Raw genomic sequence first — 12,272 nt, 5'->3', positions numbered from 1 at the left:
AAAATATTTATATAAAAATAAATGAAAACAAAAACATGCGTGGTTGCGCGGATCGAGATCTAGTTAGTGACTATTTCTAGCCAAATTTGCCATTAACTCTAGTGTAAATGTGATATTATTTATATTTCAATTTAAAATATTTAGTTAGTGCATCATAAATGAATTTTTAGTATTTTTACACTAATATACTTGACAGTATAATTTTATACATGTCCATTTGCAATAAGATAATATATGTTTTTGTATAAACAATAGTACTTAAATATCAATACTGACACTTGTATGATGTATAAAAACTGATATATGTATGATATATAAACCAAGAAATAACAGTGGTTGATAACTATATAATTATATCTACATGTATTTAACTAAAAAAATGGAAGGTTTTTTTGAAACATTTCCAATGACCTCAAATTTACGTATGAACCCATTAACTATGTAAATAATAATAGATGTATGATGTATAAATCTATTAATAACAATAATAAATAACTAAAATTTATCAGTACATATGTTAAGATTTATATTAAAAACATTTATGCTAAGTGGAAAAGATGGCTAAATGTTAAATACTTTTCAAATGATTTCAAGGTATCAACTGAACAATGATATGTCTAAATAAAAAAGATATATTTACGTTTTGGTTTAATTATTCGCTTGACCACATGGAGAAATGAAATCCAAAGGATATTAAATGGCTTAATGTTTGACACCATTAATTTTTTTTTGAAAAAGATTGCAATATTTTATTTTAGGAAATGAAAGATTGATGTTAGCATAATATTAGGGAATTTAGTGTAACAAATATAATTTTGAAGGAAACTGATATTTGTTATGTTTTTTTTGTAAGTTCATTTATTAAAATTAATTATGGTTAAAATAAAAAATGGAAATGGCATTAGGTGTAATTAAAAGGTTATTTTAAGGGTTAATTCATATTTGTATTTCAGTTTTAATAGATTGGATGTGTGATGATGTTAATAATAAATAGTCATTAAGTTTTTTTTTAACGTCTAATCTGATTTTATTGATATACCAAAGTACAAACATAGTTGCAGAAGCTTATACAAAGCAATAAGATACAATTTATTACATAAGCAAAAATATGCGAGATATGCTGAAGACAAATTATTTGTAGAAATGAAGATTGACGTTACTTTCTTTTGCAGTAAGCTTTACATGCTAACAAAATATGTGATCTGTTATTTTCCTTCTCCAGAATTCATTTTCCTTCTCCAGAATTCGTCTTCTCTGATACAATAGATATGCCATTTTGACATTTTGTTTTTTCCATATCATATAGTAAAAACCCATTATATCCAGGGCAATTCTTTGAAACATCTAACATTGTTTATACCACTCTTTCGAGAAGTATTTTCAAAATTTGTATTATTAAATGATTTTGTAAAATTCTTGTTATTATGAGTATTGCCAAATTAAAAACCTTCCATTATTTTCAAGGTAATAATATATAGTATATATTGTATCTCATAAAACAAAGTGGATCAGTCCTATTTCACGGATATTGGAGGGGGATCCTCCATAGCATTGGGTCACCAAGTATGTGATCCTTATGTGCATATTCTCCAACAGCACCTATAAGAATAAATTATAAATAATACTTATGACATTAAATCTAATATTGCAAGAAATCCAAGAAGTAAAAATGATTGAAAAGTCTTTGTTTGAAACAGAGTAAAAAGACCCAAAATGCCAGGAACAAATCCAAAATTACTGTGAATGAAGAGGGGAACTTGTGTTTATTATTAGGTCGACCAACTGGTCTTTATATACATATGGTAATGATGGTCTAAGTACTGGATCGACATGAGATCGTAGTTATCCTTAACTAGATAATGACTAGCAATACGTAAGATAAACACCAACTATAATGTGGATAAACACAAGAGTAGATAGGCGCCAGTATGATCCTGCGGATGGGCTTGGCCCGTCTTGCTACACGGGCTGATAAATGGGTCGATCACTAAATGGTTTATAACACTCCCCCTTGATCGACACATCCGGTCAAGGTTCATTCATGCTTTGGATGTTGCCTCATTAAAACCTCTCTTGACAAACCCAAAACCCAATGTGGTAAAAAGGGAAAACAAGACAGGAAAAAGAGTACAACACATGAACTCCCCCTGATGAATGCATCACTGTAGTAGACGCATTCCCATCTGGTATCCGAGTCTTCTTGAACGTTGAAGTTGCCTATGACTTGGTGAAGATGATCAGCTGGATTCTCCTTGAATGAACTTGTAAGTCTTGGACGTTGGTATGTCTTTTGGAACTCCATTAAGATGTGGTCAGGATGTACATCTTTGCTGCTGATCACTCCATGTCTTGGTTGAACTGATGGTGCTTCAAACGGTGCTCGGATGGACTTTATAATCTGCAATAAAACTTTACTTGCAGGTCCTTTTTCATGTCCCACGGATTCTCTTTGGTTATATGGCTTTCCCAAAATGTGGACATTCAATATATATTGAGTCATAGACCCAGAACACATACGAACAACTTTACTTCATATCTTTCGTTCATTCGGACTTATATCTCTTCGTATGTGCCAATGGCTTTATCCTTTGTAACCAATCATTCTTTATTTTCTTTTGTCGATTCATGTTGAGCTATAGACCTTGTCTATATTCGTTCATAATCATGAGTGTCTAAGGTCATACCATCAATAATTATTTGCTGCAATGAAACTCATCACACAATGAATTTGCAGTCATACACTCATGTCCTTTGTACATGGTTATCGATCTTTTCTTGCTTTAGCAATGCTTATAATCATTAAGCCACGACCAGATATCCTTCTGGTCACTATCCTGGTTTATGGTTCTCACTTAGGTGTGCTGACTTAATCATACACACACACACACGGCTATGATTTTTCTACAGACTTTCCATATGTAAAACATAGCCTGTTTAATCAATCGATAACTTGTATCATTGAACCTTTGAACCATTAAACTTTTTTCTCTCAGATGGTCTTTATTATGATCACAAGAAATTATAATATTTTCTGTATGGACTGACTGCACTAAATACTTAGTCTTTCATATTACTTACAGCTGTTGTATATTACAATCCATAAACAACTTAGGAACAAAGCTTGTTCTATGAGAATTTCTTTTTCATATTTCTATGGTACGTTGATACCTTTATCCAGTGATCCATTTGCTGCTTACTACACCATTATTTCTTTAGTAAATATCCAGACAAAATCAAACTTGATTTTCTGTAGTAGCATCCACCATATAGGAGCATATCTCTTTATAAATTGTTCATTGGTCCTTGTGAGTATCCTTGTGTAATCAAGCTATACTTGAACGTTATTTAGAAGGAACATGGACACACTATACCATGTGGTCATGTCCTTCAATCTCACGGAATTTCTTATCTCACAAGATCCATTCACTGGTTTCTTTCTTAGATGGCTTTTCTGTATGTACATGGTTACTACGCCCATCTGTCTTATAATTACTTTGAATTCTTTGAACACCCCACGTCCCTATATAGGTTTTATGAGTACTCTACGTGGGTTCATGATCCTCAGGTTATATCCTTCAAATCCCAAGTACTACAATCTTTTATGAGCTCTTATGTATGTAAATACATCTTTGGTGTTAACACACTTTATCTTCAGTTTCATACTGTTCCAGACATGATCTAATTAGATTTTGAGATCTTATTATCCAAGACCTTTATACCTTGCAGTTTGGCGTCCCAAACTACATGGTCTGGTACCCTAGATGTGTGGTTGCGCAACCTTATTTCTCTGTCTGAACTGGTTTCTCTTATGAACTCGGATTTGTACGATTCTGAGCACCTTTCATTACTTTCCGAGGTTCCTTATTATTTGGAACTTATTTGTCTATCTCTAATAGACATTGTAGCAACTTGATTGTGTCTCTTAGACATCAAATTCGTGGTGCTTAAGCTGGTATGACATAGTCATTTTTTTCTTTTCGGGTCAGTGTGTCTGGCATATATTTCTGCTAGCTTTTATATCTTTTGATCATATTCTTTTAGAACGTCTAGATCATAATCTTTGGTTTGAGGATCTTGCCAAGACAACTATGGTTGATACCATTATATTTTTCTTTTACTCTTTACTCTTTATCAGCCTGATAACTTTCTCCTTTCAAAGTTGGATAATCAGATTACTATCTTTTGTAATCTGTGTTCTTGGCCACTTGATTAAATCATCCATGTTTGGCACAAGATACATTATAGTTTCGTGGAGGAAGTCTTATTTATCTAATATATATTCCCAATCCTCATCTGAGGTTCCATCTTAAATGGCACACATATATGTGGTGGAATATTCGTATTTTCTTAAGATGGTTTGTGTATATGTCTGGTTTAAGACCCATAATCATTCAGAGGTGGGAATGTCTATGCTTACATGTATGGCCTGATGTAAATCAATATTTATATACATAATGTCCTTAAGCTTTAGGCTGGATGTGGGTGATGTACCATTAGTGAGAGCTTTAAAGCTTTCCAGCTGTGTATATTATGGTTGTAAACCATGGAATCCGAATTTATGATATGATCATGGACTGTGGGTTTTAGTCCTCTCTCCCCCTCATGAACATAATCATAATTTCGTAGTGCTTAGGACAGTGGAGGCTTAATTATTTTAGTGATTTTCCCTTTTGTGTACTTATAACACATTGTGAGAATTTATGGGATCACTTTTGTGCCTTAATTAATTTTTCATCATGTTCTGGATCAAGATGGCTAATCTGGTCATGCCATAAGTGTTTATTTCGTGGTGAACCATACTGGTTACCATGGCTTTATGCCTCTTTCATACTGATCCTTAGCATAGAATAAATCAGTAGAAAATATGGGTATAGGCATTAATTGATTTCTTTATAACTCAATGGGTCTGAATAATGTCGTGTCTTTTGTCATTTGTCAGTACCAATTAATTGATTTCAAGTGATTGTAGGAAGGTAAAGTTGAACCTATACAATCAAGATGAAGTTAAATCTATGCGAGAAATCAATCTATCAGTGAACTGACTCATTAGTCTACACCCAACAATTGATTTTATGTGATTGCAGGAAGGTAAAGTTAAACCTATACAATCAAGGTAAAGTTAAACCATGCATGAAATCAACTATCAGTGGACTGATTATCCTTTTATTAAGGTTTTATTTGTTATTTAATCAAGAATCATCAAGCAAGACCAAGCAAGATAATATATAAAAACAAAATCGTGAATCATCAAGTAGGTCAAAAGCAAATCACAAAATCATAGACTGAAAATAAAATTATCATGTCGAGATCTTTCTTTTAGTCAATGTATAAGCCGGCCCCACAATCTATATTACTCCACACGGCTTTCTTGGATTCATCCTGATCCAATGCCTCAGGATATCTCATCTCACTGTTTTGTTCCTCAATGCATCTTTTCTGAAGTTTCTCAAATCTGTCAATGGTATCTTTAATTTTCTGATTTCTTTGCTCAGTTGCCAATAGGTATGACAATAGGTCATTATAAGTTGTGAAACCTTTAGCTGTATATGATAGCAACCGATCCTTTGGATTGAATGTGGAATATGTTTTATACAGTAGATCATTATCTGTAACCACTTCATCACATAGTTCAAGACTATGGGCGATTTTCATTAGAGCATAATCGTATTCTTCCACGGATTTAAAATCCTGGAACCTGAGTATCTTCCAATCATTCATGGCCTTTCGCCATAATTCCATTGAGTATATGGATTTTAGTTTTATCCAAAGATCATAAGGATCCTCAATACTTTCGTACTTATTTCCCAGTTCCTCAGTGAGATGATAGCGCATAATTGTTATGGCTCTGTGCTTTTCAATTTCAACTTCATCATTTCTTTCAATGATACATTTCCCGAGTCCTCTAGACTTCAGGGCAATTGAAGTGTTTATTTCCCATTCTGGATAATTATCTCCAGAGATATCTAGGGCAGCATAATCCGAAGGCTCAAATCTCGACATCTGAAATCATTAATAAATTCATGATTTAAAATTCTTGCAACCAATTCAAATAATTAGTGCATATGATTTCATAAGTCTATCTATAATACTTTAGGCTACACGGCTCATGTTTTGTGATGCTTAGGCCTTACGGCTTTAATCTCAATCAAGGGCACAAGGCCGCATGTATGAACCAATGCATTATGCCTCACGGCCATTCAGTATGATTGATAAGAAAAACACAATGCCACACGATCCATATCAATCAAATAATCTAGCAACCTAACTCTCATTCAATATGTAAATTCTTTAAATCAATCTTTCAGGTTTTAAGTAATGAGAGATTTAAGGTTTCAAGGCCTTTAGGAATATCAATCAAGATTAAGGGTTTCAAGGCCTTAAGGATTTCGAATCTTGAGATTAGATCTATTAATCAAGGCCTTAAGGATTTCGAATCTTGAGATTAGCTGAGACGGTAATGCTTGCTGGAACGGAATCAAGAACGAATTAGGGTTCTTCGGGATTAGGGTTCCAAAAGACCAAGGCGGCGCTGTCTATTGTTTCTGCGAGTGTGGGCGCGTCTGAGATTGGATTGACGAACGGTTTTCGCTGATAGATGCTTCTTGTCCAGAGCTTCAATTTGATATGTAGCTCGTCGTCTGGTTCCTCGGGGTTTGAGAGATATATTGATTTTAAGTTACGCCTGGATTAGGGTTTATGTGTGACGGATTTTAGGTTAGGTTTTGTCTCAGGGTTTTGGAGTCTATCGTGCTGATAACGTGTTGTGAATGAAGAGGGGAACTTGTGTTTATTATTAGGTCGACCAACTGGTCTTTATATACATATGGTAATGACGGTCTAAGTACTGGATCGACATGAGATCGTACTTATCCTTAACTAGATAATGACTAGCAATACGTAAGATAAACACCAACTATAATGTGGATAAACACAAGAGTAGATAGGCGCCAGTATGATCATGTGGATGGGCTTGGCCCGTCTTGCTACACGGACTGATAAATGGGTCGATCACTAAATGGTTTATAACAAAAATCACCTATTTGATTGACAAGCATAGTGTTTGTAGCTGTGTATATGCATGCTGTTGTGTAAACCAAACTAAATTAACAAATATAAAGCAACTCTTGCTCCCTCCTATTCCATGAATATTCAAAAATGATTTTTTCAAGTCACTAACCTTGACATAAAAGGAGAACAACTAAGTAACACATAAATATAGATATGCAGATACAAAAACAAGTATAAATCTAATGAATTGAGTTGGTTGAGTAGGAATGAATTGCTTATCCTTCTGTTACGATATCCCTCTTGTTATTATAGTTTAACATTTCTATTTACTTTTCGATTCGAACTTTCCATTTCTACATGGTATTTAGTTTCTTTTGAACCTCCAACTCATATTTTATTAGACACTACTGTTACCCTCGTGGTACGCACAGATCAAAATGACTGTATTTTAAATTATTTGATGAAAAAAACCTATAATTTCAGAATTATCAATTAAAAAAATGATTATATAACCAAACGGTCTTGGTTTAGTGGTAAAGGGTTTACTGATGTGAGTACCGTCATGGGTTCGATTCTCCTTGGCCATCTGGGACACATTAAGTGGTAAGAAAATGCGGATCCTGCGGATTTCATACTGATTAGTCATTGGTCCTAGAAAGCATTTGGGATCACACTACGGTTATAAAAAAATGATTATATTAATTAAATATTATATAAATATGGATAACAATTGCATAAAATAGTTGCATTCAAATAAAGAAGTTGTAAACGGCAAAATAGTATTTCTCATGTTGTTTTTAAGTAGATATATGTTGAAAATATTTTATGTTTAAAATTTGAGATATATACAACACATAAAAATATAGTTCAGAGTAATATATTTGATTCATTGTTTTTTCTCTGTATTTTTCTTGTAAGTAAATATTCCATTAAGTTATACATTTTTATTATAATTACAAAAATTAAAGTTATGATATATTATGACAAAGTATAATTTAAAATATAATACTCGTTTATGATATTTTGAGACCTAATATAAAGAGTGAGGCCCAATAAAAAAATCAAATAAGAAAATGACTATCCATATTTAAATGCTACAATTTAAGTTTTTTCTTCACAATTTTTTTCATACACGTTCATCATCCTCCAAGCACTAAAAGTCCATGTATATTTTTAACGGCAACATTTTTTTTCTTCTTTCGTTGCTCTATTTCTTATTATTAAAGTAGCAAACATTTACTCGGAGCTTTGAAGGGAATAATGTACTCTTTCCATTTTTTAATATAAATCGTTTTAAAGAAATTTTTATGTTTCAAACTATACGAAGTTTTCGGTTTTCTATGTAAAATTTATTAACACTTAATGTTATATGTCCAATGATAATATACCTTCTATTTTATTATTGGTTGATTTGTGGTTAGGTAAATAATTAATGATGTTTTTGTTTATAAAATATAAAAAATTAATGATTTTCTTAATCTATGTGTATAATTATAAAACGACTTATATTAAAAACAGAGAAAGTATTTGGGAATGCAAATTCTATTTAAAGTATTTTAAAAATGAATTGGGTTATTACTTAAAAATATTGATTTTTTGTTATTTTAAAGTATTTCTGCAAACTCACGGGTGAACTCCTATAAAGTTTTTGCTTTTCTCAATCTGTAGTGAATTGATAACATAATTGTCCTAAAGAGAATTCACGAAACAGATATTAAAATCAATCTATTAAGTAAAAAGAAGAAGATACATACTTTACCTTTGTTGCTGATAAATTTTTATTTCCCATTCTTTTAGAAGCTCCGAAACAGAATGATACTCAAGTGTCATTTTCAGTCTGAATTATCTTATTGTTTGGGCTCATACTACATCTGACAAATACAGTGGAGTTTGAGCCTTTAAAAAAACTGTGAGAAATAGACAAAAAGGAAGAGCAGTAAAAGTTTGAGAAGTTCTTTACTATTTTGATTGTTTTTAAAAAAAAATGGAGCTACGATATTTGAATGAAATATAGAGAAGAAAACAATTTGAGAATGAAAACTGGGATGAAATTCTTGAGAAAATTTAGGAATTTAGATAGTTGAAATTGCAGAAGAATAGAGGAAGGAGAATTTTTTTCAATCGGTTGTTTTTGTTTTTGTTTTTGTTTCTTTTTTTTTTTAAGTTATGCCATATGTAAAAATTATATTGGTCATGAGAATTGTACTTTATTATATAAGAAATTAGTTATTGGACTAGAATTTAGGGAAATTGCCAAAAATACAATTTTTAAATTATTATTTTTTATGTTTACACTAACCACTTTTACTTTCATCTTTAATGAAGGGTAAAAGATATTTATAACCTTTTGATTAACTTTGACAAAAAAACTAACTAATCTAAGCTTAAAACATCAACTCTAAACCCTAAATCATCAACTCTAAACCATGAAACATAACCTCTAAACCCCGAAACATCAATTCTAAACCCTAAACCCTAAACCCTAAACCTTCAAATCAAAAACCCTAAAACATCAATTCTAAACCCTAAACGTAAACCCTAAACCCTAAATCTAAACTTAAAACATCAACTTTAAACCCTAAATCATCAACTCTAAACCCTAAACAATGAAACATCAACTCTAAACTCTAAACCCTAAACCTTCAAATATAAACCCTAAAACATCAACTCTAAACCCTAAACGTAAACCCTAAACCTACAAATCTAAACCCTAAAACATCAACTCTAGGGTTTTAGGGTTTAGGATTTAGGGTTTAGGGTTTAGGATTTAGGGTTTAGAGTTTAGGGTTTATGGTTGAAGGTTTAGGGTTTAGGGTTTAGAGTTGATGTTTTTTGGTTTAGGGTTAAGTTTTTAGGGTTTAGAGTTTATTTTTTAGGGTTTAGGGTTTAGTGTTGATGGTTTAGGGTTTAGAGTTGAAGTTTAGGGTTTAGGGTTTAGAGTTGATGTTTTAGGGTTTAGAGTTGAAGGTTTAGGGTTTAGAGTTGATGTTTCGGAGTTTAGGGTTTAGAGTTGATGTTTCAGGGTTTAGGGTTCGTATTTCAAAAAAAAAAGTTTAGGATTGATGGTTTAGGGTTTAGGGCTCGTATTTCGAAAAAAATGGGGTTTAGGATTGATAGTTTAGGGTTTAGAGTTTAGTTTTAGGATATAGGGTTTGAATTTCGAAATAGTATAATTTGAAAAAAAAATTATTTTTTATTTCTTTAGATTTTTATTTATTTAAATATTTATTTATTATATATATAAAAAATAAAGGTATAAAATTCTTTTGTCACTTAGTGAAGAAGGTATTTTTGAAAATGTCCATTTAGTAGTGATAAAAATGAAAAGTGGTAGTATGAAAATGATAAACATATAATCTCCCTAGAATTTACTTCCCAACATATGTCGTGTTCTCTTATATTTCTGAACTTTTTAACTTCATAATAATATCTAATTTAAAACATAGAGATGTAAATACAAATTTGAAAGATTATTGGATAATATAACTTATACAAAATATAATTTTCCATTTATTGATGACACAGTAATCGAAATGCACATGGGATTATTAATTAAAATTTTCATGTGTTGTGTGAGCTTGATCTGTCATCCAAGTATTCAACTCATCGTTATTAATTGTTTGACTTCGTCAATGTTGTATTAACTGTGGATTTGAAATTTGAGAGTTTAAATAGAAAAATAAACGTGTTATTGTATGTATATGCACAGTCGATGAATTCATATATTAATCGTTGCATTTGGTTGTTCTATTCCGGTCTGGAAACCAAACCACCTCAAGTTTATATAATAGAATAACCGTTTGGCGCCAAAAAAAAAAAAAAAAAATTGTTGCATTTGGTTCCAGCATTAAGATAATTTATCCAGAAACAGAAACTCCAATGCAATAAAGTAACGGAAATGATAGTGAGTATCCAAATCCACGAATTCTCTTTTTAGTGATTAAGGGGCTTCTTTCACCATCTAGATGAGTTATCTGAATTCATCTATATGATCCATCCAGATCATTCATCCAGATTCAGATCATTTATCCAGATCTTATGAGACTGTTTGTTTATCGATCTAGATGAATCATCTGAATGAATCGTCTAAATAGGTTTACGTTTGTTTATTTATCTTCATTTTCATACAGACGGGTTTAGTAAACAAATTATTAAGATACTCTCGTTTTGATTTAATCATATGTTTGATATTAATTTTAACTATATTAACTCTTATTATTTAGTCTAATATATTTACATAGAAATTATTTTAAAATTAGCATTTTTGACATTCATAAATTATTAGGCTTTTTGCAAAAGTGACTCAAAACTTGGAGTCAAACAGAAAACTAAACTTTTCTTTTGACTCTTTTTTTTTTTGAAATTTTAACCCTACACCTGCATTTTATCTACGAAAATGCCATTAACATTTTTTTTTTTTTTTCGAAAATGGCTTATTTACTGTCTCAACCTCATCTTCTTCAAGTATTTACAATATTGTCACTGCAATGAATAGTGGCAACAACCTTGTACGAACTGTTTGGAGCTTTTAATGCCCTTTAATGCACGTAAATCTCTTTACACTCTCTCTGTTTCAATTGTTATGAACTAAAAACAACATTTCTTTCACTTTCTCTCTATATTCATCCAAAAAACTCGAGCTTTTGATTCAAAATATGGGCTATGGTTGACAGAGCCATATTTCTTTCGTTTTGACTAACGGTTGCTTTCGTTTGAGGTTCTGGGTGGTTGGAGAAGACCCTGTGTGCAAACGAAGTCATCTCACCTAGTTTAAGGTACAAATTTGAATTTTTTTTCAAGATCTGTTCGCGTAGAAGACTTACTAGTAAGTCATCTGTATGTAGAAGACTTACTGATGAGTCTTCTGGTCAAACGGACGACTTAAATTAAGTCGTCCAGCTTTGTTTGTTAAAAAAAAACACTCCAGACGACTTATATATAAGTCGTCTACGAGAAACGGGCTATTTTTGCATTTGACCGAATCGTGTCAGATCTTTGACTATTTCTGGACGACTTATAATTCAGTCGTCTCTGTGAAAGTTAAAATTTCAATATTTTATGAAAACTTGACGACTTACGTGTAAGTCGTCCTAGGTTAGTTTTGTAATTGAAAAATAAAACTTCATAATGTAACTTTAACCAGACGACTTAATATAAAGTCGTCCCTCCAGAAGACTTAATTTAAAGTCGTCCGGGGAAAGCAAAGTCGTCCAGAATTTTTCCCAATTTTCTGGTCAAACTTTGCTTATCCCGGACGACCTTAA

The sequence above is a fragment of the Brassica napus genome, chromosome C2 (genome assembly GCF_020379485.1).
Source record: "Brassica napus cultivar Da-Ae chromosome C2, Da-Ae, whole genome shotgun sequence".
Taxonomy (NCBI): Eukaryota; Viridiplantae; Streptophyta; class Magnoliopsida; order Brassicales; family Brassicaceae; genus Brassica; species Brassica napus.
Note: the sequence above shows the minus strand (reverse complement) of the source record.